Source organism: Argentina silus (genome assembly GCF_951799395.1).
Source record: "Argentina silus genome assembly, chromosome: Y".
NCBI lineage: Eukaryota > Metazoa > Chordata > Actinopteri > Argentiniformes > Argentinidae > Argentina > Argentina silus.
The window spans coordinates 45172637-45199311 of record NC_139654.1 but is presented as its reverse complement, the minus strand read 5'-3'; the positions used below and the strand labels follow the sequence as shown (position 1 = coordinate 45199311).

Here is a 26675-nt window from a genome sequence, read left to right as displayed (position 1 = left end):
ACAAACACATGGGCCCTGTCCAGAACCAACCTCTAGTTCCTAAATGCTGGACACTTGGAGATCTGAGTGGATTGGATACAGAAGTGTCTAGGGATAGAGCCTAGGAGTTGTTTCTGGACAGGGCTGTGCATTGAATAGGATTGGAGTCACGTATCATGGTATTTCCTGTTCCTGTTTGTAACCGTGGCATTTCCTGTCCGTCCAGCATTCTTCCCCTTCATGGGTCCTGTTATGGCAAACAAGGAGGTATCCCTATTCCCTGCCTCGGTCACAGATTTCTTCTACGCTGTCTTTCAGAAGATCAAGTCCAATCGCGTGGCTAGCACCAGGAAGGTATGTAAATATATCTGATCAAATATACGATCTTCAGCCAGTATTGTGTAATACAATTGTAGAGATTTGGTAGCATCTGGTAGTTCTCATGTGATTTTGATCTGACGTAAGCCTGCTTCCAGAGTCGGGTAGATTTCCTGCAGCTGATGATAGACTCGCAGAAAGACAGCAACTCAAAGGGAGAGGAGCAGAGTAAAGGTGCCTGCCTTAAACACACACACACGCACACACGCACACACACACACACACACACACACACACACACACACACACACTGTATACTAGCATCTAACACACACACATACAGTACCTGCCTCAAACACCTATACCTTCAAACACACCTACCACCCCATTTCTCCCATCATCATAGGATTGAGTGACCATGAGATCTTGTCCCAGGCAATGATGTTCATCTTTGCTGGCTATGAGACCACCAGTAGCTCTCTGTCCTTCCTGGCCTACAATCTGGCAACCAACCCTCACATCATGACCAAGCTGCAGGAGGAGATACACACTGTGTTTCCCAACAAGGTAACCCCTCTGCAGACTCCTATATAGTACTATTCATGTGGAACAGGAAATATGATAGTGACAGTATTTTAGAGGGTACTGATGAGTGTGTAACCCCTGTGCACTGCAGACTCCTACAGTATCTATTACTATTGCTTTGGAACAGATGGTTAGATAGGTGACAGTATTTTACAGTGTGCTAATGTGTCTGTAGCATCCCTGTGCAGACTTCTGCCCAGTATTATTCATTTGAAACAGGAAGTAGATAGGTGTTGTTGGAATCTTCAGAATAGTTAAAAGGCTAGTACCTGACCAGACAGGAGAGTGTTACAGTAATCAAGGCTGCTAGTAATACAAGCATGCATTCGTCTCTCAGTGTCAGCCTGCGAGAGGAAAGGTTGCACCTTTACAGCTGTGTTCTGTAAAGGTCCATGTAATATTCAAGCTTTCTAAAAGCTTCCTAACGGTTGTAATGACTATCTTTAATCGGTAGCGATCAGGGAACAAGATCCCTTATAATAAATCCCTTATGAATAAATATTTCATTTACGAACGCTGTTTTGGTTCGGAAAACACGCTTTTTAAAATGCAGTGTCCATTCGGTTTGCATATAAACATGTTGTGAGTGCCAGGGGTGTTCTAGGGGAGTAGACTGACCTTTCTCTGGTGGCTGCCTCTCCCAATCGTGTGCGCATGTAGAAACACAACAGCTAATGTCCAACACTGCAAGTTCATTTCGGGGGGATATATTATTATTAGGGAGGATGTTGTTGTTTGGACAACTTCAGACAGAATTTCTCCACGATGGCAGATTTCCGGCAAACTTACTTACTCTTCTTTAAGTGATACAAATATGTTTTAGTCACATTCTTGATATGGGTTTCAAAATTAAGATCTGAGTCAATGGTAACACCTTGTTTTTTTGCCTGGTGCTTAGTATTACTGTAAGTAGTGTCTTTAAGTGTGCAGACAGTTTGACCAGGACAAGGACAAAGAGCATTTTGGCATCAGCATTAATTAATTAATTCTAAGGTCATTAAGAACCTAGTTAATAACTTAACAACATAGTGCTATCTCAGTGCTATGATCGGCACAAAAGCCAGATTGGAACATGTCAAAGGTACAGTTGGGAAGAAGGAGATTATTTAACAGTTTGAACACCTTTTTTTCAAGAATTATTATTTTTTTGCTTAAAAAGGGAAGGTTGGAGATTGGCCTAAAATCGCTAAGGACTGAAGAGTCTAAGTTACTTTTCTTCAGGAGGGGTTTCACCATGGTAGTTTTAGGTGCAGATGAACAGACCCCCACTTTGCTGAGCATTTCTGTATGACCACTGCAAAAGAGTTCATAGTGCTTCCATGTGGTGGAAGGTGGGGTAACAAGTCATCAAACACATCTTCAGGTCTTGCCTGAGTGATCCTCCTCACCTAATATTGGTTCTCTTATCTCAGAAGTATGTTGCAAATTCCTCACATTTGTAGGTGGAGAGCAGATCACCAGGTGTCTTGTGGGCGGGATTTATAAGGCTGTCAATCGTTGAAAAGAGCACTGTTTGAGTTGTTATGATTCATTATCAATTTTGAGAAATGATCCCGTCTGTCTTGGCGTTTTTTTATTGCCTTATTAAAAGCAGAAAGATGCTCTCGAAGAATATCAAGGTGGACCTGAAGTTTTTGTCCGCTCAGACTTTCTGCAAATTCTTTTAAATTTGGCCACAGCCTTTTTCAGTTTGACTGGTGCTACAGAGTCGATAGTTGCCCTTAGTTTGGGGTTGAAGCTGGTTGCTAAATCATTATCACAGGAGGAAGCTGTTGATGGTGTACTATTCATATTCATATTCATCATGAAATTCTCATCTGCTCAGCGACATGGCTAGATAAATAATAGAGTGAAAATATATTTTTCCCCACTTCTAATAGACTGACATGCATTCATGTTTAGCCAGGTTTCAGATAAAAACATTACAGTGCAGCTTTCGCTCTGAGATAAGATCAATAAAGGTTTTGCCAGATAGGGACCTAATATTCAAAAGCACCATGGTAATGTTCTCTGGGCTGTTCGGTGCTGCCCGGCCACAGTTAATGGAATGGATACCAAGTTATTCACATTTGAACCACCTGACAGTTTTCTTGTAGTCTGTCGACTGTGATAGGAAATAATAGACTGTAGCACATTCAGTATTCCAAGCAGTCAATCCACTAAAAGCAGCCCAGTTTAGTGGCATTTTGACTTCTGATTGATCCTTGTGTACATCTATCATTTACATTGTTCAGTGGAATCTAAATGTATTTTCTTCTAATTATCAAGATAACATTATTTAGCGATTTTTTTGTTTATTCATGTATAACAAAAAAGCAAGACACTATTACACACGTACATTGAAAGTAATGGCGTTCTGTATGCGGGTGTCATGAAATTAGGCTATGCAGATTAGAATAAGTATAGTACTGTGTTCATTTCCCCCCCAAAAAACACAAAAAACTAACAGCTCTTCAGATTTGCGACGAAAAAGAGTTAGTTCTGGGCTACGGCTACGTGAACGACCAATCACTAGTGCTCATGTGAGTGTAATATCCCTGTGCAGGCTCCTATCCAGTACGAGGCTCTGATGCAGATGGACTATCTAGACAGCGTGATCAACGAGTCTCTCAGGTTGTACCCCATCGACTTGAAAGAGTCGCCAAGAAATCTGTTGAGATCAGCGGCATCACCATCCCCAAGGGTATGGTCGTCATGATACCCATCTGGACCTTGCACCGTGACCCCGATGTGTGGGAAGACCCAGAGGAGTTCAAACCAGAGAGGTAATGGGCCACATCTTAACCACAACCACAATATCAATCACAACAGCAACGATAAGAGCAGTGTTCCACAAACAACCATAAAACAAACCTAAATGCGACGACCAAACACAAACAGGTTTCTTCAACCATGTATAACCATCATATTACTGTGATTTAATTGATATGTTCTTTAACCCCTCCTCCTCTGAACTCTCCGTGTGTAGGTTCAGTAAGGAGAACAAGGAGAGCATCGACCCATACACCTACATGCCGTTCGGGTTGGGCCCACGGAACTGTATCGGGATGCGATTCACTCTGGTATTGATGAAACTGGCGATGGTGGAGATTCTACAGAGGTTCAACTTCACCGTCTGCAAAGAGACAGAGGTGAGACAAAATAATGATACAATGATTGTAAATATAATTTTGTACCTATGACTTTGTTGCGTTTCTATATGTAGCAGAGGTGATTTTGGAATCACACTCGCGTGATGAGGTAGCCCTGCCTGAGACATGTAAACTGAAGTGTCGCCCTCAGACCTTGAGGATGTCCTCTTGGCTTAATAGTAGCGTTTGTGTCTTCCACATGGGAGACCCGGGTTTGAACCCCCATACTACAATTCTGTACTTGCGTACTGCATGAGTATGTACTCCCCATTTAATTTCCCAGATTGCATTTTTCAGTACTAGGCGCCAATCATCCTCAGTATAGGCTACCTACTAAATGATGGAAGTGTGAGATTTAAAAAAAAGCTATTTGTATTTCTGCAAAACTCCCTCGAGACTTCATAGGGCCATTTTAATGTATGTCGACCCAAGAGAGGTTGTCCAGGAGTTTGAGTTTATTTGAATTTATAGTGCAATGCTACCCGAACGTAACAGTGACACTGTATTAGGTAACATTCATAGTGTAACGCTGACATCTGTTTTACTCGTTCCTTCATACTTTAACTGTGTGTCAACTCTCACCAGATCCCCATTGAGATGGACCTGTTCCGCTGCCAGGAGTCCAACGACAACCAGCTCAAAGCAGACAGCCAGTGATGAGGACCTGCCCTGCTGCAGGTCTCTCAGTTATTATGTTACACATAGATCTAGGATCAGCCCCAACACTGGCTACTTTCAAAAATGGGAAAAAACTAAAAAAAAAAAGGGCTTCGCTTTTGCCTTAAATTGAAACTAAATTGGCGCTAATAATTGCACTGTGACCCTAAAATGCACTGTGACTTTTATTCTTTTTTTTATGTCTTTTATGCATTTTTATTCTAATTTTTCTTTCATGCTCTTTCCTTTTTATCTATTTTACGTAAAGCACTTTGAATTGCCTCTGTGTATGAAATGTGCTATATAAATAAACTTCACTTGCCTTGCCTTGCCTCGCCTCGCCTCTGGGCTCTGCTGCTACTGTATGCTGCTCTCTTTGTATCTGTCTATTAGTGGAGGTCCAGGACTCGTTGTACAGAGACAGTTGTTGTCTGTCGTCTGCAGTGCAGGGATTTGCATGTGACTTGTGTATGTTTTGTACTCGTCTGGTAGTGGGTCTCTATCATCACGCTAAAAACGTGTGTATAATCACAAACTAAATCATAACATGAGAATGAACAACATGCCAAATGCAGTTAGCGTCTAACCAGAAGTGCAAAAAAGCAGAAAAGTGCAATGTGAACAATATATACAGGTAGAGCAGTATAAGCAATATATGAGCAGTATAAGTAGTGCAGTATAAGCAGTATATGAGCAGTATAAGCAGTATATGAGCAGTATAAGTAGTGCAGTATAAGCAATATATGTATTAACAGTAACATTATAAGCAGAATAAATATAGAATGCAGTATGAACAGTATAAGCAGTATATGAGCTGTATAAGTAGTGCAGTTACCAATGTATTGGGTCTATCTATGGGTATCGTAGTGCAGCAGTAGTCAAAATGTACCTGCATTTTATCGGTTGAAGTGCCATCTCATCTGTCATAAGATTTGACTTGTAAAACTGAAAAGTAGGATACAACTAATAGCCTAAATGTATAAACACAGGCCACAACCAAAAAACAACATGGGAAAATCGTTTACGCATCCTCTGCAGCAGGAACAGTGCAGAGAAAAAGTATGTACAGTAAACCCCATAACTGAATACACTTCATACGCTTCAGCGCGACACAGAACGCCTATACTGCAACAAAGTAAAAAGATGAGACAGACACGTGTCTTCAATAACTTGCATGTTTAATCAAAATACAAGCATTCGGCACATCGTTAACTTGTAGGAAAGTTTAATCAGGTTTTATCAATTGTATTATTTTAAATGTGAAATAAATAGCATCAGTGCAGAGGCTATAACACACTACAAAAGTCACATTAAATCACGGAAAGTAGGCTAGGCTAATTAACGGAACTATATGAATATACAGCCGGAGCCCAGTCCAGGGTTCTGAAAGCGACAAGTAACAAGTGTGCCCATCAACTGTCTAGATATTAGGCCTATACGTAACATTTAGTCCTCCACTTTATATCACAGCCAGTATAACGTTTAAAATGACTACAAAACAAAAGCAATATAGTCTACAGTGAACGGCGCATTGTCCATTTGTCATACATGTCCAAACAGACCTGCTCACTTGAATAGGAAAGTAGCGCGGCGGTTCGTTGCTTCAGCAAACCTCTCGATGACTTTACTGTTGAAATCCATCTGTCCCTGGATCAATGCATTTTCAATGGAAATCATGTCAAGGCCGTTCAGTCGCTGGTGTCTGTTCTGTTCTGACAGATGTATAATGTCTTTGAATCCAGCCGATGCCCAAATAGTCTCCACCAAAAATCATACATGGGAAACAGAACAGCGCATGTTTCGAGGTGGTAGCGGTTAGCCATCTCTTTTTGTCAAACCATTCCTGTTGGCCCTAAACGTTTTATCTCCAACTTCTCTTCCAAAGGCAATGTACTGAACCGCATGGTCAACAAATAATCTACACGATTCATTGTGAAAACTTTAGCTAGCTAGCATTAGCGATAGACGTACAGTTGATGAACTGAATTGCTTTGTGATTATTTCCTGTCATGTCAGACCACGTTAACGACATTAGCGTTTAATAGTTTTTCGCCACCTGTTGCTAGGCAGAATTCATACCCAATATAATTTGCGTGAGGTTTTCCCTGCTTACGCCAATCACGCTCACGTTGTTCCCCTCGCAACGATGGGGCAGAGTGCTCCGCTGCCCCACAGCAGAAAGACGGGACAGAGAGCGCAGTCCGCACACACTAGTAATTACTAGTAATTAGTAATTACTCCAAAAACAGCACTATACGAATTATGAGTCAAGTTTTATATATTTATACACACCAATTTCACCATTTAATCTATTTTGTATTAAATATAAAATACTTATTATTATTACTAATAAAAAATAGGACTAATAATTGTTTCGTATTTGTAATGTACTTTATGAGACTTTATGTTTGTAATGTACTTTATAAAGAAAAAAACCCTGTATATCCCCAAATTTGATTCTATGCAATATGTTTTTTCAAATGTTGTATTTGTCTTGTAGGCTACTTTTGTGTAAGCCGTATATTGTGGGTAAAATGCACTATAAATTCAAATGAACTTAAACTTAAATGTGTATTGCAGTGGAATCCTAACTCGAGATCCGCGTGAAAATCGAATCAATTTCCCATTGACATGAATGCAAGATTTACGCGCGCGGATTTGGAGTGAGGATTCCACCCAAAATGCGTTGCTATTGGTATCATTATGACGTTGATATGTACACAGAATTGAGAATGTTCTGCAATAATACACAAAGTTCTTGAACTTTTAGTTTAGTGGCATAACGAGCTAAGACGCAACCTGAACCTGTGCAATCAGTATTACCAGAGTGAGATATAAAGAGATTATAACCGGAAGATTCGGCGCTTATACACAGCCTACTGACTGAGGTAGGCTAATGTAGGCCAGAGATGTAGTATAGTTGACATATAGTATAGTTTTATAACACTTGTATTTGTAAATACTTGAGACGGCATAGGCCGACTACCTTTACAGCATTTGGACAAGGGACGCGTAAAAATGTCACTGAGAGATATCTGTCACTAGGAGATGATATTCCCATTAAGTCGAATTCAGCGTTGGATATTTCTATATGCCTAAAAACTCACATCTTTAGAAAGGCCTTCCTTTAGGTCCTGTCCTCTTGTTGTTGTTAGTGTTTTGTTTGTGTTTTTGTTTGTGTGTCTATTGCACTCAACTGCACAGGCTTTGAAATTGTCGGCTACAAATGAAAAACACATTCCAAATAAAATATATTTTTTATTATTATTATGAGAGACCTAAATGCATGAATTGAATTAGGGCTATTTTAATTTTGCCGAGGTCTTCTGCTTATTAGCCTATAGGCTCCTACCTGTACCAGGCCGATTCCAGTTAATAAAATGTGCCCATTATATGGCCACTGATATGTGACCTGTTGGCCACAATTGTAGGCTATATTTCAAGGCGTGTCAACAAACATAGCCAGCCAACCCACACTGGAAGCTTTTGCTGACTCTAACATAGGCCTCTGACAGGACCAAGTCACTTCGAACCATTGCATCGAACGCTGATAAGAGTTGTTAGCCAGTGAATTACCATGATAGTCATTCCAAACCCATTATGACGCCAGCCGAACGCACATTATAGATAATAACATTTCTTTGCTGCCAATCGGTGTACTGGTATTTGTTGACTGATTCAGTAGGGCAAACTCAAAGATTGTTATCCCTTTCTCATTTGGGGAATCTTTCTGACATTCCTGTTGCATTATAGTATGGGTGTGTGGAGATTATTTCAATCATTTTTGTTTGTGTTCTATCTACTGTAGGTGCATAAAAACAATGGAGGTGAAAATATATATGAGTATTGAGGATATCAGGAAGGAGCATGAGAGGATTAAGACAGAGAAGGCAGAGTTTGAGAAAAAGGAATATGAGGAATATGAAAAACAAAAGAGAAGGGACCAAAAAGTTAGGCAGAGGGAGGAGGAGATCCTGGCCAGAAAGGCAGAAAGACTGCAGGAGGACAGGAATGAGTTCAATAGGGAGAGGGAGGAGATGGACAGTGGGATCAAGATCCTCATGATGGAGATTGAGAAAGAGAAGGAGTCCTCAAAGGAGATACTTAGAAAGGCTGAGAAGGCAGAGGCAGAGTTCAATATGATGAGGAAGGAGAGCGTGAAAATCCAAAGAGACGGACAGAAGGTGGAGCAAGAAATGCTCAGGATGTGGAAGGAGAAGGAGACATTTCTCAAGGCCAAGAAACAGATGGAGAAAGAGATGGAGAAAAATATGGTGGCAGTCAAGAGGAGAGAGGCCCTGGTGATGGAGGCCGAAGAAAGACTTAAACTGAGCAAGGAAAAAGAGAAGGAAGAGCAGGAGAAGGAGACCTCAAAGGAGATGCTTAGAAAGACAGAGAAGGTCGGAGCAGAGTTGCAAATGATAAAGAAGGAGTGGATGAAAATCAAAAGAGACGGGCAGAAGGTGGAGCAAGAAATGCTTGGGATGTGGAAGGAGAAGGAGACATTTAAAAAGGATAAGAAACAGATGGAAAAAGAGATAGAGGCCATCAAGAGGAGAGAGGCCCTGGTGATGGTGGCTGAAGAAAGAGCGAAACAGAGTCTGGAAAAAGAGAAGCTAGAACAGGAGAGGGAGACATTGAAGAAGGTGAGCATGGTGACGATTAGAGAGATGGTAGAGAACCTATAGACTAAGTAGATGAAGGTGATTGTTGCTAGTTTTACTATAGCATTTAGTCCATGACCTTCAACTCTCAGTTGAATTTGTCCAATTCTTGTCTCACCTTGCACTCCCCTCTGATGTTACTTTTTTAATTTCAGATGAACGATGGCTCCAGATATGCCACAACCCTCATGTTCTCGTTGAGAGCGACTCCTCTGATGGCTCAGCTGGTACACAATCAGGCAAACCAGGGGACGAGCCTTTCTGTCAAAAGCCTTGTTGATGTGGCCCTGGCTGAGAGCGTGTGGGGGTGCAGAGATAAGACAGGGGACTGCACATGCCGACACCGTTAGCCTGGAAACCTCAACACAATTGGCCGCTATTTAGGGATACATAGCAAATCAATTTATATAGTTGTCTTAAGTTCAATAAATTAAGTTGAACATTAAATTAAATTGACTTCCTTTCTCTACCACTGTGACTGCTTGTGGCATTTATTATTATAGAAAGTCTTACTTGTGATGACCGTGATGTATGTAGCTGAAGATGAATGTAGCTATTTATTTTAAGTATCTCTGGATAAGAGCTTCTGCTAAATTACTCAAATAATGTATCCATTTCCTGTTAACCATCTCTAAACCCTAGATGGCAGTATTTACTCTTACACCAGAAACGTGACCAGTTGCACGTGTGGATGCAGAAGAAATAGCCTCCCAGTCTGTTTCTGCAAGGAACTTCTAATTTATGGATTCTGTACATTGTTTTATGTTGAGAGCCTTGTCAAGTCTGAATATCTTAGAGTTGGGGTTTGTCCTCTACCTCCAAATATAAATGAGGACAATCACTTTGTTTTTCATACAGGTACCACTATTGTATGTATTTCTATAATCTATGTTTCTATTACTTTACCATACTATGAAACTAATTGAATATGTTTTTAAGCGTCCAAAAAGCATTGATACCATTTCCAAGCACTCCAAGAATCATTTTGCGTTGCTGCTGCAGCAGCCGCGCAATGTCAACACTTTACACACGCACTGGTGTAGCATGTAACATTAAAATCCATCAACTTCATATCACACCATTGATGATTGGTGAACTTGTTGGATCAGTTAAGGCCTGTGCCAGAAAACAGTACACACACCAATCACACAATGGGACTATAACAGGCACATACAGTGCATTCTGAAAGTATTCAGACCCCTTCACTTTTTCCGTATTATGTTATGTTACAGCCTTATTCAAAAATAGATGAAATTATTTTTTTCCTCATTAATCTACACACAATACGCAATAATGACAAAGGTGCTTCAACAAAAAACGTAAAGGGTCTGAATATTTATGTAAAGGTGATATTTCAGTTTTTTATTTTGAATAAATGAGCAACAATTTCTAAAAACCTGTTTTTGCTTTGTCATTATGGGGTATTGTGTGTAGATTGATGAGGAAAAAGGCTGTAACATCACAAAATGTGGCAAAAGTGAAGGGGTCTGAATACTTTCAGAGAGCACTGTATTTACATCTTGATTCACAGAATCACACCTCGTACACACTTGCAAGTGATAGCAACGCCTATCACCTGTCCCAATAAAGGGATGCTACAAGCGCACCATTTCATCCTTTCCACTCTTCACTCTCTGACTGTCTGAAATGTACTGTAGTTGTGTTGTTGTAGCTGGGTACACCTCAGCCTATGATTCTCACGGGGCATTAGGTTGAAAAGTGTACTGTAGTTGTGTTGTTGTAGCTGGGTACACCTCAGCCTATGATTCTCATGGGACGTTAGGTTGAAAAGTGTACTGTAGTTGTGTTGTTGTAGCTGGCTACACCTCAGCCTATGATTCTCACGGGGCGTTAGATTGTCTCTGATAGAATCCTACGGTTCAGCTCAACGATGATTTTCACCTTCTGAGCACCTGTTAACTCTCTGAGCTAGCAGGCTAACCTGTGAGCTCTCAATTCTTTGTTATTGTTGAACCCTAGCTCGACGATAATTCCTCAGGTTATTATAAGGTCACATGTGTAGGCTACAGCTAGCACTTGGGACGGACGGCTAACTAAGTTACTTGTTGTTTCCGGACAGCTGAGAACCTTGGCTAGCTTTGACAAGGTAATATTGAGAAATATTAGCACCCTGTTTGCAGGAGGGTTGGTCAGCTTGTGTTTGTAGCCCTAGGACTACTGAGCACTTTCTAGTAATTAATAATTTACTAGCTAGTTACCTCGTATAATGATCTGGAACATACCAGTTCTCTCTGGTGTGGGACCACCATATCTAACTATGCGGGTACCAGTTCCCTGTGGTAGCACGTGGGTGTAGCAATGCTGAGGTGTGCTGATATTATACCTGTTTGTTGCATCGTGCGCTGTATCTAAACTAACCCCACAACTAAGTCAACTAATAAACATGGGCTACGCATATCTTAAACATGCCTGTGTGTGTGTGTGTGTGTGTGTGTGTGTGTGTGTGTGTGTGTGTGTGTGTGTGTGTGTGTGTGTGTGCGTGCGTGCGTGCGTGCGTGCGTGTGTGTGTGTGTGTTTGTGCGTGCTTGCGTACATGTGTTTTTTCGGGGGTTGCAGAGAAAGTCTTCCAGCTGTTCCAATGACAACATCCATCCATCCATACATACATAGACCTATGCATTTAATTCTGGTTTGTTTATAACTAAGAGGAAGACACATTTATCATCAAAAACCACTAGTTATCATCAAAAAGGATGGTCACAGTTTGCTAAAAAAGAGTACCTAAAAAGCCTGCAAAGGTCTCGTAAAAGATATTGTGGACAGATGAGATGAATATTATCATGGACGTGACAAAAGTTTGGAGAAAAAAGGATCTGCCCAAGATCCACAGCATACCACCTCATCTGTGAAACATGGTGCAGGGGGTGTTAGGTGTGGGCATGTATAGTTGCCATTAGAACTTGCTAACTTGTCTTAATTGATGATTGTACCTGCTGACGGCAGCAGCAGAATGTATTCTGAAGTGCACAGAAACATCTTGTCTGCTTGAGTGCAAGCAAATGCCTCCAAATGCATTGGATGGAGCCACACCATACAATAAAACAATGACCCAAAACACTGCCATAGCAACTAGTGGAAAGATCTTGATTGGCCAAGTCAATCTTCAGATTAAAATTCAATTGAACATGCATTACATTTCCCTAATGATAAGAATTTAGGCAAAAAGACCTCAAAACAAACAACAACTAAAGATGGCTGCAGTACAGGCCTAGCAGAGCATCACCAAAGAAGATGCCCAGCGTCTGGTAAGGTTAGTGGGTTGCAGACTTCAGGCAGTTATTGTCCACTAAATACTAGTGGATTGTCCACTAAATACTAAACATGACTGCTTCATTTGGACATTTGATAAGTCTGTCCCATTACTTTTGGGTACACTGAAATAGGGGGATTATGCATAAAAAGTGGGGTAATTTCTAAATGGTGAAACCAATGTGTATACAAATACCATCAAATAAAAGCTGAGAATCTCTACTTTAACCTTGTAGTAATTGTTTAATTTCAAATCCAAACGTTTGATAAAGTTCTTCATAACCAACATCAGGGAGATGTGACCAGAGAGTGGATCCTGGCTATAAGGGCACACACTTGCCAACACACATTCTGGTGTGACATGTGCGATGTCTTATTGATCTATGTTGCTTTGGCTGTCTCCATGTGTGGATCATTGTAATCAGGGGTGGGGCTGGCCTTTTAAACACCTGTGCTTTGTTTCATTCAGGGAAAACAAAGAGATTTTTAACATTTCTTTTAAAGAGACAACACACATTTTCTGCCATGCCTCTGTCAATTGATTTGGCTTTAATCAATGGTTTCTTCTTGATGTTGTGTACATGTTTTCATGCCTATGTCACCTTTCAGAGGAAATCAAGGAACCTATCCAGATCTGATGTCGTATTAGATGAGTCAAACCCTGTCAGAACATAGTTTGCTTTTGCTAGATTCTTTTCTTTTCTTTTGTCTAGTATTGGTATACATGGTCGAAATGATGCACTCATGTTTAGTATTTGGTCGACAATACTTTGTATGCAATAACCGTCTGGGACCCATTGACCCCACCAGGTGCTGGGTATCTTCTCTGGTGATATTCTGCCAGGCCAGCCATCTTTTTGCCAGGTCTTTTTGCCCAAAATCTTACCATCAGAAAATGAAATGCATGTTCAATAGGATTTAAATCCAAACATTGACATGGCCAGTCAAGGACTTTCCACTTTTTCGCCCTGAAAATCTCCCTAGCTCCAATGGCAGTATGTTTTGGGTCATTGTCTTACTGTATGATGAAGCGCCATCCAATGAATTTGGAAGCATTGTTTTTACTCGACCAGACAAGATATTTCTGTACACTTCAGAATACATTCTGCTGCTGCTGTCAGCAGTAACATCATCAATTATGATAAGTTAGCAAGTTCTAGTGGCAGCTATACATGCCCAAACCATAGCATCCCCTCCACCATGTATCACAGATGGGATGGTATGCTGTAAACCTTGGGCAGATCCTTTTTTCTCCAAACTTTCCTCTTGCAATCACTCTGATAATATTCATCTTATCTGTCCACAAGACTTTTTTCCACACCTCTGCAGGCTTTTTAGGTACTTCTTAGCAAACTGTAACCTGACTATCCTTTTTAAGAATAACTAGTGGTTTGCATCTTGCAGTGAAGCCTCAGCCATTTGCGATTGCTGAGCTCATCAGTGCTTGATTTTGGCAAGTCTAAGGTTTTGACTATGTTTCAGATTTTTCAGCTTTCACCATTTGTAAATTCATTTGCTATTGTAATGTATCTCACACCTTGTCCTTTGTTGGGAATGATATTTAAGGAGAGGGACAGCGAGATATTCTTTGAGTTTTGGGTTAGGCCCATCACGGGCATCATTCTCCCGCGTTTTCCTTGACGCACATTAACGTATGGTTAAAACTTACAGACGTATGTTGTTTTAAATTGTGTTAAAATGGTTATTTTGTTGATACTCTATTCTCATTCTTCCTATGGGCATTAATGTGATGTTGTGCGCTCGATAAAGGTTCTGTTAATCAGGGCTGGCTCTAGCCATTTGGTGCCCAAGCATTTTTCCTTCTTTTGCATTATCAAATGTCTAAATTAAGCACTCATGTTTAGTATTTGGTCCCCAATCCTTTGTATGCAAAAGTGCAAAAGTCTGTGACCCACTGTGACCCCGCTGGGTATCTTCTCTGGTAATGCTCTGCCAGACCTATGTTGCAGTGACTGTTGTTGTTTTTTTAGGATGTTTTGCCCTAAGTCTCCTCTTGAGCAAATGAAATGCATGTTCTATAGGATTTAAATCTGGAGACTGACTTGGCCAGTCAACAAATTTCCACTTTTTGGCCCTGAAAAATTCCCTAGTTCCTATGGCAGTATGTTTTGGGTCATTGTCCTGCTGTATGATGAAATGCCGTCCAATGAGTTTGGAGCCATTTACTTGTACTTGGACTGACAAGATGTAAATAAATGATTCTCAATTATGCAATTTCTGAGCTCACCAGTGCTTTCTTTCCTTTTAATGAAGTTAAATGAAGTTCCAAACTGTTGATTTTGGTAGGTTTAAGGTTTTGGCTATGTTTACTTTTTTTCTGATATTTCAGCATCATAATGGCTTCCCTGACTTTCAATAACATCTCTTTGGTCCTCATGTTGACAAGACACCAATAGCAGACTGCACAAATTATGTGACGTAACACACCTGACGAACACACTTGTCAAGCCAATTGTCCTATCACTTTTGTGTAGCCTGAAATAGGGGGATTATGCATAAAAGTGTTGTAATTTCTGAATGATAAACCAATATGTACATCAAATAAAAAATAAAAATCTCTACGTTTTTATTTCAAATCCAAACAGAAGAAAAAATGCTTCACTGTCCCATTACTTACGCACGGTACTGTATAACCTTCTGTGGAAAGGGTTCTACATGGAACCCAAAAGGTTTCTTCAAAGGGACAGTGGAAGAAGAACCCTTTTTGGTTCTAGGTAGCACTTTTTCAAAGAGTGCAGGATCTGTGATGGGTCTGTCTGTCTCTATCTACGGTATATTTGCTTGAATGCCACAGCCTATTTAAGTATTGTTGCTGACCATGTGCATCCCTTCATGGCCACAATTTACCCACCTTCTAATGGCTACTTCCAGCATGATAATGCACCATGTCACAAAGCAAAAGTCGTCTTAAACTGGTTTCATGAACATGACAATGAGTTCAGTGTTCTTCAGTGGCCTTCCTTGTCACCGGATCTGAATCCAATAGAACACCTTTGGGATGTGGCAAAACGGGAGATTCACATCTTGAAAGTGCACCTGAAAAATGTGCAGGAATTGCGTGATGCAATCATGTCATCATGGACCAGAATCTCAAAGGAATCAATGTCACGAAGAATTGAGGCTGTTTTGAGAGCAAAGGGAGGCTCTACCCAGTATTAGTATAGTGTTCCTAATAAAGTGTTGGGTGAGTGTATATCTAACTATCTTTGTTTTTGCTGGTCTGTAGGATCTATGATGGCCGTCAGCCCGTCCTGTGTATCATGGACACAGCCATGATCAAAACCATCCTCATCAAGGAATGCTACTCCCTTTTCACTAACAGGAGGGTAATACGCTAAATTGAAGTTGTTGTATGGGGAAAAAAACATAAGGACTTATTAAATAGATAATATCATTGTTATTATAGCATTATTAATATTCGGTTAATTTTGCAGTATATAATCATTGTTATTTTTCGAGAATTTCTATCTCAACGGGCCTCTGTATGACGCCGTGTTTATCGCTGAGGATGATACATGGAGACGGATCCGCAGTGTCCTGTCTCCCTCCTTCACCAGTGGGCGGATCAAAGAGGTACAGTCCCATCTCTCCTCTCCTTCTTTTATTCATTCCAACAACACAAATAAATGAATGACTAACAACTCTGACGTGTGTGTGTGTGTGTTTATGTGATTTGTACTATGTGTATAGTGTGTATTCATTGTTGTTTGTTGTTGTGTGAAGCAGCAACTTTAATTGTCCAAGACAAATTTCCATCCGGGACAAAAAAGTATATTTAATCTTATCTTAGATAAGTTCAGTGGTCAGATGACAGAGTATAGAATAATAGTTCATCTTTGGAGTCACTTATTCCTTGACTATATACATAATGTATCCTGTATGAATGTATATTCTCAGGCTATATAAACATTAAAATAATTCCTGTTTCAAACATGATATTAACCCATGTTTTGCACATATTAATCCATGTATCAATCATCATATTTTTCCATGTATCCTTCCCAACTCAGATGTTCGGGATCATGAAGCAGCACTCTGGTAATTTGGTCAGCAATCTGAAGAAGACGGCCGATAACGAAGAGCCCATTGAACTAAAAGAGTGAGGATTTCTCTCCGAGAAGATAAGGTGAATTTGTAATTTCAGTGAACTCCCCCTTTAATTTTGTGGTTGTGGTTCTGGTGGTCAAAGATTGTGTGGTTGTGTTCCAGGTTCTTTGGACCATACAGTATGGATAAGGTCGTCAGCACTTCATTCAGTGTCGACATCGACTCCCTCCACAACCCCTCTGACCCCTTTGTGACCAACATCAAGAAAATGCTCAAGTTTGACATCTTCAGCCCACTGTTCCTCACAGTCGGTACAACTGCCCCCATATAGCTTTCAGTCTAAATCATTTTGTGCTCAATAAATGAAGCTATTGATTTCATTGATTAGACTGACATAAACCACACTGCCAATGGTTTGCGCTCTACTCATTTGACAAACACATGGGCCCTGTCCAGAACCAACCTCTAGTTCCTAAATGCTGGACACTTGGAGATCTGAGTGGATTGGATACAGAAGTGTCTAGGGATAGAGCCTAGGAGTTGTTTCTGGACAGGGCTGTGCATTGAATAGGATTGGAGTCACGTATCATGGTATTTCCTGTTCCTGTTTGTAACCGTGGCATTTCCTGTCCGTCCAGCATTCTTCCCCTTCATGGGTCCTGTTATGGCAAACAAGGAGGTATCCCTATTCCCTGCCTCGGTCACAGATTTCTTCTACGCTGTCTTTCAGAAGATCAAGTCCAATCGCGTGGCTAGCACCAGGAAGATATGTAAATATATCTGATCAAATATACGATCTTCAGCCAGTATTGTGTAATACAATTGTAGAGATTTGGTAGCATCTGGTAGTTCTCATGTGATTTTGATCTGACGTAAGCCTGCTTCCAGAGTCGGGTAGATTTCCTGCAGCTGATGATAGACTCGCAGAAAGACAGCAACTCAAAGGGAGAGGAGCAGAGTAAAGGTGCCTGCCTTAAACACACACACACACACACACACACACACACACACACACACACACACACACACACACACACACACACACTGTATACTAGCATCTAACACACACACATACAGTACCTGCCTCAAACACCTATACCTACAAACACACCTACCACCCCATTTCTCCCATCATCATAGGATTGAGTGACCATGAGATCTTGTCCCAGGCAATGATGTTCATCTTTGCTGGCTATGAGACCACCAGTAGCTCTCTGTCCTTCCTGGCCTACAATCTGGCAACCAACCCTCACATCATGACCAAGCTGCAGGAGGAGATACACACTGTGTTTCCCAACAAGGTAACCCCTCTGCAGACTCCTATATAGTACTATTCATGTGGAACAGGAAATATGATAGTGACAGTATTTTAGAGGGTACTGATGAGTGTGTAACCCCTGTGCACTGCAGACTCCTACAGTATCTATTACTATTGCTTTGGAACAGACGGTTAGATAGGTGACAGTATTTTACAGTGTGCTAATGTGTCTGTAGCATCCCTGTGCAGACTTCTGCCCAGTATTATTCATTTGAAACAGGAAGTAGATAGGTGTTGTTGGAATCTTCAGAATAGTTAAAAGGCTAGTACCTGAGAACCTGAGGGATCTACAGGGTATATACCTTAAAAGCATGTCTGACATGCAGTGGTGTGCATGACCATAGAGTGATTTCTAAACTAATACAATTATCTTAAAATAAATTATAAAACTAACAGGTAATCAGTGCAGAGACTTGTGTGATATGTGCTCTCCATCTGACTCGTGCTGCTGCATTCTGTATCATTTGCCAATAGCTTTCTTTGGTCGACCAGACAGGAGAGTGTTACAGTAATCAAGGCTGCTAGTAATACAAGCATGCATTCGTCTCTCAGTGTCAGCCTGCGAGAGGAAAGGTTGCACCTTTACAGCTGTGTTCTGTAAAGGTCCATGTAATATTCAAGCTTTCTAAAAGCTTCCTAACGGTTGTAATGACTATCTTTAATCGGTAGCGATCAGGGAACAAGATCCCTTATAATAAATCCCTTATGAATAAATATTTCATTTACGAACGCTGTTTTGGTTCGGAAAAGACGCTTTTTAAAATGCAGTGTCCTACCTGACATTCGGTTTGCATATAAACATGTTGTGAGTGCCAGGGGTGTTCTAGGGGAGTAGACTGACCTTTCTCTGGTGGCTGCCTCTCCCAATCGTGTGCGCATGTAGAAACACAACAGCTAATGTCCAACACTGCAAGTTCATTTCGGGGGGATATATTATTATTAGGGAGGATGTTGTTGTTTGGACAACTTCAGACAGAATTTCTCCACGATGGCAGATTTCCGGCAAACTTACTTACTCTTCTTTAAGTGATACAAATATGTTTTAGTCACATTCTTGATATGGGTTTCAAAATTAAGATCTGAGTCAATGGTAACACCTTGTTTTTTTGCCTGGTGCTTAGTATTACTGTAAGTAGTGTCTTTAAGTGTGCAGACAGTTTGACCAGGACAAGGACAAAGAGCATTTTGGCATCAGCATTAATTAATTAATTCTAAGGTCATTAAGAACCTAGTTAATAACTTAACAACATAGTGCTATCTCAGTGCTATGATCGGCACAAAAGCCAGATTGGAACATGTCAAAGGTACAGTTGGGAAGAAGGAGATTATTTAACAGTTTGAACACCTTTTTTTCAAGAATTATTATTTTTTTGCTTAAAAAGGGAAGGTTGGAGATTGGCCTAAAATCGCTAAGGACTGAAGAGTCTAAGTTACTTTTCTTCAGGAGGGGTTTCACCATGGTAGTTTTAGGTGCAGATGAACAGACCCCCACTTTGCTGAGCATTTCTGTATGACCACTGCAAAAGAGTTCATAGTGCTTCCATGTGGTGGAAGGTGGGGTAACAAGTCATCAAACACATCTTCAGGTCTTGCCTGAGTGATCCTCCTCACCTAATATTGGTTCTCTTATCTCAGAAGTATGTTGCAAATTCCTCACATTTGTAGGTGGAGAGCAGATCACCAGGTGTCTTGTGGGCGGGATTTATAAGGCTGTCAATCGTTGAAAAGAGCACTGTTTGAGTTGTTATGATTCATTATCAATTTTGAGAAATGATCCCGTCTGTCTTGGCGTTTTTTTATTGCCTTATTAAAAGCAGAAAGATGCTCTCGAAGAATATCAAGGTGGACCTGCAGTTTTTGTCCGCTCAGACTTTCTGCAAATTCTTTTAAATTTGGCCACAGCCTTTTTCAGTTTGACTGGTGCTACAGAGTCGATAGTTGCCCTTAGTTTGGTGTTGAAGCTGGTTGCTAAATCATTATCACAGGAGGAAGCTGTTGATGGTGTACTATTCATATTCATATTCATCATGAAATTCTCATCTGCTCAGCGACATGGCTAGATAAATAATAGAGTGAAAATATATTTTTCCCCACTTCTAATAGACTGACATGCATTCATGTTTAGCCAGGTTTCAGATAAAAACATTACAGTGCAGCTTTCGCTCTGAGATAAGATCAATAAAGGTTTTGCCAGATAGGGACCTAATATTCAAAAGCACCATGGTAATGTTCTCTGGGCTGTTCGGTGCTGCCCGGCCACAGTTAATGGAATGGATACCAAGTTATTCACATTTGAACCACCTGACAGTTTTCTTGTAGTCTGTCGACTGTGATAGGAAATAATAGACTGTAGCACATTCAGTATTCCAAGCAGTCAATCCACTAAAAGCAGCCCAGTTTAGTGGCATTTTGACTTCTGATTGATCCTTGTGTACATCTATCATTTACATTGTTCAACTATCAAGATAACATTATTTAGCGATTTTTTTGTTTATTCATGTATAACAAAAAAGCAAGACACTATTACACACGTACATTGAAAGTAATGGCGTTCTGTATGCGGGTGTCATGAAATTAGGCTATGCAGATTAGAATAAGTACAGTACTGTGTTCATTTCCCAAAAAAAGAACACAAAAAACTAACAGCTCTTCAGATTTGCAACGAAAAATTGTTAGTTCTGGGTTTCGGCTACGTGAACGACCAATCACTAGTGCTCATGTGAGTGTAATATCCCTGTGCAGGCTCCTATCCAGTACGAGGCTCTGATGCAGATGGACTATCTAGACAGCGTGATCAACGAGTCTCTCAGGTTGTACCCCATCGACTTGAAAGAGTCGCCAAGAAATCTGTTGAGATCAGCGGCATCACCATCCCCAAGGGTATGGTTGTCATGATACCCATCTGGACCTTGCACCGTGACCCCGATGTGTGGGAAGACCCAGAGGAGTTCAAACCAGAGAGGTAATGGGCCACATCTTAACCACAACCACAATATCAATCACAACAGCAACGATAAGAGCAGTGTTCCACAAACAACCATAAAACAAACCTAAATGCGACGACCAAACACAAACAGGTTTCTTCAACCATGTATAACCATCATATTACTGTGATTTAATTGATATGTTCTTTAACCCCTCCTCCTCTGAACTCTCCGTGTGTAGGTTCAGTAAGGAGAACAAGGAGAGCATCGACCCATACACCTACATGCTGTTCGGGTTGGGCCCACGGAACTGTATCCGTGCGATTCGCTCTGGTATTGATGAAACTGGCGATGGTGGAGATTCTACAGAGGTTCAACTTCACCGTCTGTAAAGAGACAGATGTGAGACAAAATAATGATACAATGATTGTAAATATAATTTTGTACCTATGACTTTGTTGCGTTTCTATATGTAGCAGAGGTGATTTTGGAATCACACTCGCATGATGAGGTAGCCCTGCCTGAGACATGTAAACTGAAGTGTCGCCCTCAGACCTTGAGGATGTCCTCTTGGCTTAATAGTAGCGTTTGTGTCTTCCACATGGGAGACCCGGGTTTGAACCCCCATACTACAATTCTGTACTTGCGTACTGCATGAGTATGTACTCCCCATTTAATTTCCCAGATTGCATTTTTCAGTACTAGGCGCCAATCATCCTCAGTATAGGCTACCTACTAAATGATGGAAGTGTGAGATTTAAAAAAAAGCTATTTGTATTTCTGCAAAACTCCCTCGAGACTTCATAGGGCCATTTTAATGTATGTCGACCCAAGAGAGGTTGTCCAGGAGTTTGAGTTTATTTGAATTTATAGTGCAATGCTACCCGAACGTAACAGTGACACTGTATTAGGTAACATTCATAGTGTAACGCTGACATCTGTTTTACTCGTTCCTTCATACTTTAACTGTGTGTCAACTCTCACCAGATCCCCATTGAGATGGACCTGTTCCGCTGCCAGGAGTCCAACGACAACCAGCTCAAAGCAGACAGCCAGTGATGAGGACCTGCCCTGCTGCAGGTCTCTCAGTTATTATGTTACACATAGATTTAGGATCAGCCCCAACACTGGCTACTTTCAAAAATGGGCTTAAAAAAAAAAGGGCTTCGCTTTTGCCTTAAATTGAAACTAAATTGGCGCTAATAATTGCACTGTGACCCTAAAATGCACTGTGACTTTTTTTCTTTTTTTCTGTCTTTTATGCGTTTTTATTCTAAATTTTTTTTCATGCTCTTTCCTTTTTATCTATTTTACGTAAAGCACTTTGAATTGCCTGTGTATGAAATGTGCTATATAAATAAACTTGCCTTGCCTTGCCTTGCCTCGCCTCGCCTCTGGGCTCTGCTGCTACTGTATGCTGCTCTCTTTGTATCTGTCTATTAGTGGAGGTCCAGGACTAGTTGTACAGAGACAGTTGTTGTCTGTCGTCTGCAGTGCAGGGATTTGCATGTGACTTGTGTATGTTTTGTACTTGTCTGGTAGTGGGTCTCTATCATCACGCTAAAAACGTGTGTATAATCACAAACTAAATCATAACATGAGAATGAACAACATGCCATCAAAACATGCCAATAAATAGGTGTTAGATTAGATTCAACTTTATTGTCATTGTGCAGAGTACAAGTACAAAGATAACGAAATGCAGTTAGCGTCTAACCAGAAGTGCAAAAAAGCGTGCAATGTGCAATGTGAACAATATATACAGGTAGAGCAGTATAAGCAATAAATGAGCAGTATAAGTAGTGCAGTATAAGCAGTATATGAGCAGTATAAGTAGTGCAGTATAAGCGGTATATGAGCAGTATAAGCAATATATGAGCAGTATAAGTAGTGCAGTATAAGCAGTATATGAGCAGTATAAGCAGTATATGAGCAGTATAAGTAGTGCAGTATAAGCAATATATGTATTAACAGTAACATTATAAGCAGAATAAATATAGAATGCAGTATGAACAGTATAAGCAGTATATGAGCTGTATAAGTAGTGCAGTTACCAATGTATTGGGTCTATCTATGGGTATCGTAGTGCAGCAGTAGTCAAAATGTACCTGCATTTTATCGGTTGAAGTGCCATCTCATCTGTCATAAGATTTGACTTGTAAAACTGAAAAGTAGGATACAACTAATAGCCTAAATGTATAAACACAGACCACAACCAAAAAACAACATGGGAAAATCGTTTACGCATCCTCTGCAGCAGGAACAGTGCAGAGAAAAAGTATGTACAGTAAACCCCATAACTGAATACACTTCATACGCTTCAGCAAGACACACAACGCCTATACTGCAACAAAGTAAAAAGATGAGACAGACACGTGTCTTCAATAACTTGCATGTTTAATCAAAATACAAGCATTCGGCACATCGTTAACTTGTAGGAAAGTTTAATCAGGTTTTATCAATTGTATTATTTTAAATGTGAAATAAATAGCATCAGTGCAGAGGCTATAACACACTACAAAAGTCACATTAACTCACGGAAAGTAGGCTAGGCTAATTAACGGAACTATATGAATATACAGCCGGAGCCCAGTCCAGGGTTCTGAAAGCGACAAGTAACAAGTGTGCCCATCAACTGTCTAGATATTATGCCTATACGTAACATTTAGTCCTCCACTTTATATCACAGCCAGTATAACGTTTAAAATGACTACAAAACAAAAGCAATATAGTCTACAGTGAACGGCGCATTGTCCATTTGTCATACATGTCCAAACAGACCTGCTCACTTGAATAGGAAAGTAGCGCGGCGGTTCGTTGCTTCAGCAAACCTCTCGATGACTTTACTGTTGAAATCCATCTGTCCCTGAATCAATGCATTTTCAATGGAAAGCATGTCAAGGCCGTTCAGTCGCTGGTGTCTGTTCTGTTCTGACAGATGTATAATGTCTTTGAATCCAGCCGATGCCCAAATAGTCTCCACCAAAAATCATACATGGGAAACAGAACAGCGCATGTTTCGAGGTGGTAGCGGTTAGCCATCTCTTTTTGTCAAACCATTCCTGTTGGCCCTAAACGTTTTATCTCCAACTTCTCTTCCAAAGGCAATGTACTAAACCGCATGGTCAACAAATAATCTACACGATTCATTGTGAAAACTTTAGCTAGCTAGCATTAGCGATAGACGTACAGTAGATGAACTGAATTGCTTTGTGATTATTTCCTGTCATGTCAGACCACGTTAACGACATTAGCGTTTAATAGTTTTTCGCCACCTGTTGCTAGGCAGAATTCATACCCAATATAATTTGCGTGAGGTTTTCCCTGCTTACGCCAATCACGCTCACGTTGTTCCCCTCGCAACGATGGGGCAGAGTGCTCCGCTGCCCCACAGCAGAAAGACGGGACAGAGAGCGCAGTCCGCACACACTAGTAATTACTAGTAATTAGTAATTACTCCAAAAACAGCACTATACGAATTATGAGTCAAGTTTTATATATTTATACACACCAATTTCACCATTTAATCTATTTTGTATTAAATATAAAATACTTATTATTATTACTAATAAAAAATAGGACTAATAATTGTTTCGTATTTGTAATGTACTTTATGAGACTTTATGTTTGTAATGTACTTTATAAAGAAAAAAACCCTGTATATCCCCAAATTTGATTCTATGCAATATGTTTTTTCAAATGTTGTATTTGTCTTGTAGGCTACTTTTGTGTAAGCCGTATATTGTGGGTAAAATGCACTATAAATTCAAATGAACTTAAACTTAAATGTGTATTGCAGTGGAATCCTAACTCGAGATCCGCGTGAAAATCGAATCAATTTCCCATTGACATGAATGCAAGATTTACGCGCGCGGATTTGGAGTGAGGATTCCACCCAAAATGCGTTGCTATTGGTATCATTATGACGTTGATATGTACACAGAATTGAGAATGTTCTGCAATAATACACAAAGTTCTTGAACTTTTAGTTTAGTGGCATAACGAGCTAAGACGCAACCTGAACCTGTGCAATCAGTATTACCAGAGTGAGATATAAAGAGATTATAACCGGAAGATTCGGCGCTTATACACAGCCTACTGACTGAGGTAGGCTAATGTAGGCCAGAGATGTAGTATAGTTGACATATAGTATAGTTTTATAACACTTGTATTTGTAAATACTTGAGACGGCATAGGCCGACTACCTTTACAGCATTTGGACAAGGGACGCGTAAAAATGTCACTGAGAGATATCTGTCACTAGGAGATGATATTCCCATTAAGTCGAATTCAGCGTTGGATATTTCTATATGCCTAAAAACTCACATCTTTAGAAAGGCCTTCCTTTAGGTCCTGTCCTCTTGTTGTTGTTAGTGTTTTGTTTGTGTTTTTGTTTGTGTGTCTATTGCACTCAACTGCACAGGCTTTGAAATTGTCGGCTACAAATGAAAAACACATTCCAAATCAAATATATTTTTTATTATTATTAGAGACCTAAATGCATGAATTGAATTAGGGCTATTTTAATTTTGCGGAGGTTTTCTGCTTCTTTGCCTATAGGCTCCTACCTGTACCAGGCCGATTCCAGTTAATAAAATGTGCCCATTATATGGCCACTGATATTTGACCTGTTGACCACAATTGTAGGCTATATTTCAAGGCGTGTCAACAAACATAGCCAGCCAACCCACACTGGAAGCTTTTGCTGACTCTAACATAGGCCTCTGACAGGACCAAGTCACTTCGAACCATTGCATCGAACGCTGATAAGAGTTGTTAGCCAGTGAATTACCATGATAGTCATTCCAAACCCATTATGACGCCAGCCGAACGCACATTATAGATAATAACATTTCTTTGCTGCCAATCGGTGTACTGGTATTTGTTGACTGATTCAGAAGGGCAAACTCAAAGATTGTTATCCCTTTCTCATTTGGAGAATCTTTCTGACATTCCTGTTGCATTATAGTATGGGTGTGTGGAGATTATTTCAATCATTTTTGTTTGTGTTCTATCTACTGTAGGTGCATAAAAACAATGGAGGTGAAAATATATATGAGTATTGAGGATATTAGGAAGGAGCATGAGAGGATTAAGACAGAGAAGGCAGAGTTTGAGAAAAAGATAGAGGAATATGAGAAACAAAAGAGAAGGGACCAAAAAGTTAGGCAGAGGGAGGAGGAGATCCTGGCCAGAAAGGCAGAAAGACTGCAGGAGGACAGGAATGAGTTCAATAGGGAGAGGGAGGAGATGGACAGTGGGATCAAGATCCTCATGATGGAGATTGAGAAAGAGAAGGAGTCCTCAAAGGAGATACTTAGAAAGGCTGAGAAGGCAGAGGCAGAGTTAAATATGATGAGGAAGGAGAGTGTGAAAATCCAAAGAGACTGACAGAAGGTGGAGCAAGAAATGCTCATGATGTGGAAGGAGAAGGAGACATTTCTCAAGGCCAAGAAACAGATGGAGAAAGAGATGGAGAAAAATATGGTGGCAGTCAAGAGGAGAGAGGCCCTGGTGATGGAGGCCGAAGAAAGACTTAAGCTGAGCAAGGAAAAAGAGAAGGAAGAGCAGGAGATGGAGACCTCAAAGGAGATGCTTAGAAAGACAGAGAAGGTCGGAGCAGAGTTGCAAATGATAAAGAAGGAGTGGATGAAAATCAAAAGAGACGGGCAGAAGGTGGAGCAAGAAATGCTCGGGATGTGGAAGGAGAAGGAGACATTTCTCAAGGCCAAGAAACAGATGGAAAAAGAAATGGAGGCAG

General features: G+C 40.5%; 2 pseudogenes across 2 annotated transcripts in view; both read left to right on the top strand.

Annotated features, from left to right (window-relative positions):
* LOC310824150 (cytochrome P450 3A27-like) overlaps positions 1-26675 on the top strand; it is a 143580-nt pseudogene that overhangs the window by 38493 nt on the left and 78412 nt on the right. Inside the window, exons 6-10 of the transcript in view lie at positions 253-333; positions 456-531; positions 704-864; positions 3428-3647; positions 3851-4013. The product of the transcript in view is annotated as a cytochrome P450 3A27-like (transcript). The remainder of the gene's footprint in view (positions 1-252; positions 334-455; positions 532-703; positions 865-3427; positions 3648-3850; positions 4014-26675) is intronic.
* On the top strand, positions 17337-21367 carry LOC310823679 (cytochrome P450 3A27-like; annotated as a pseudogene). Its single transcript has 5 exons — positions 17337-17439; positions 17562-17636; positions 17813-17973; positions 20733-20952; positions 21156-21367. The product of its transcript is annotated as a cytochrome P450 3A27-like (transcript).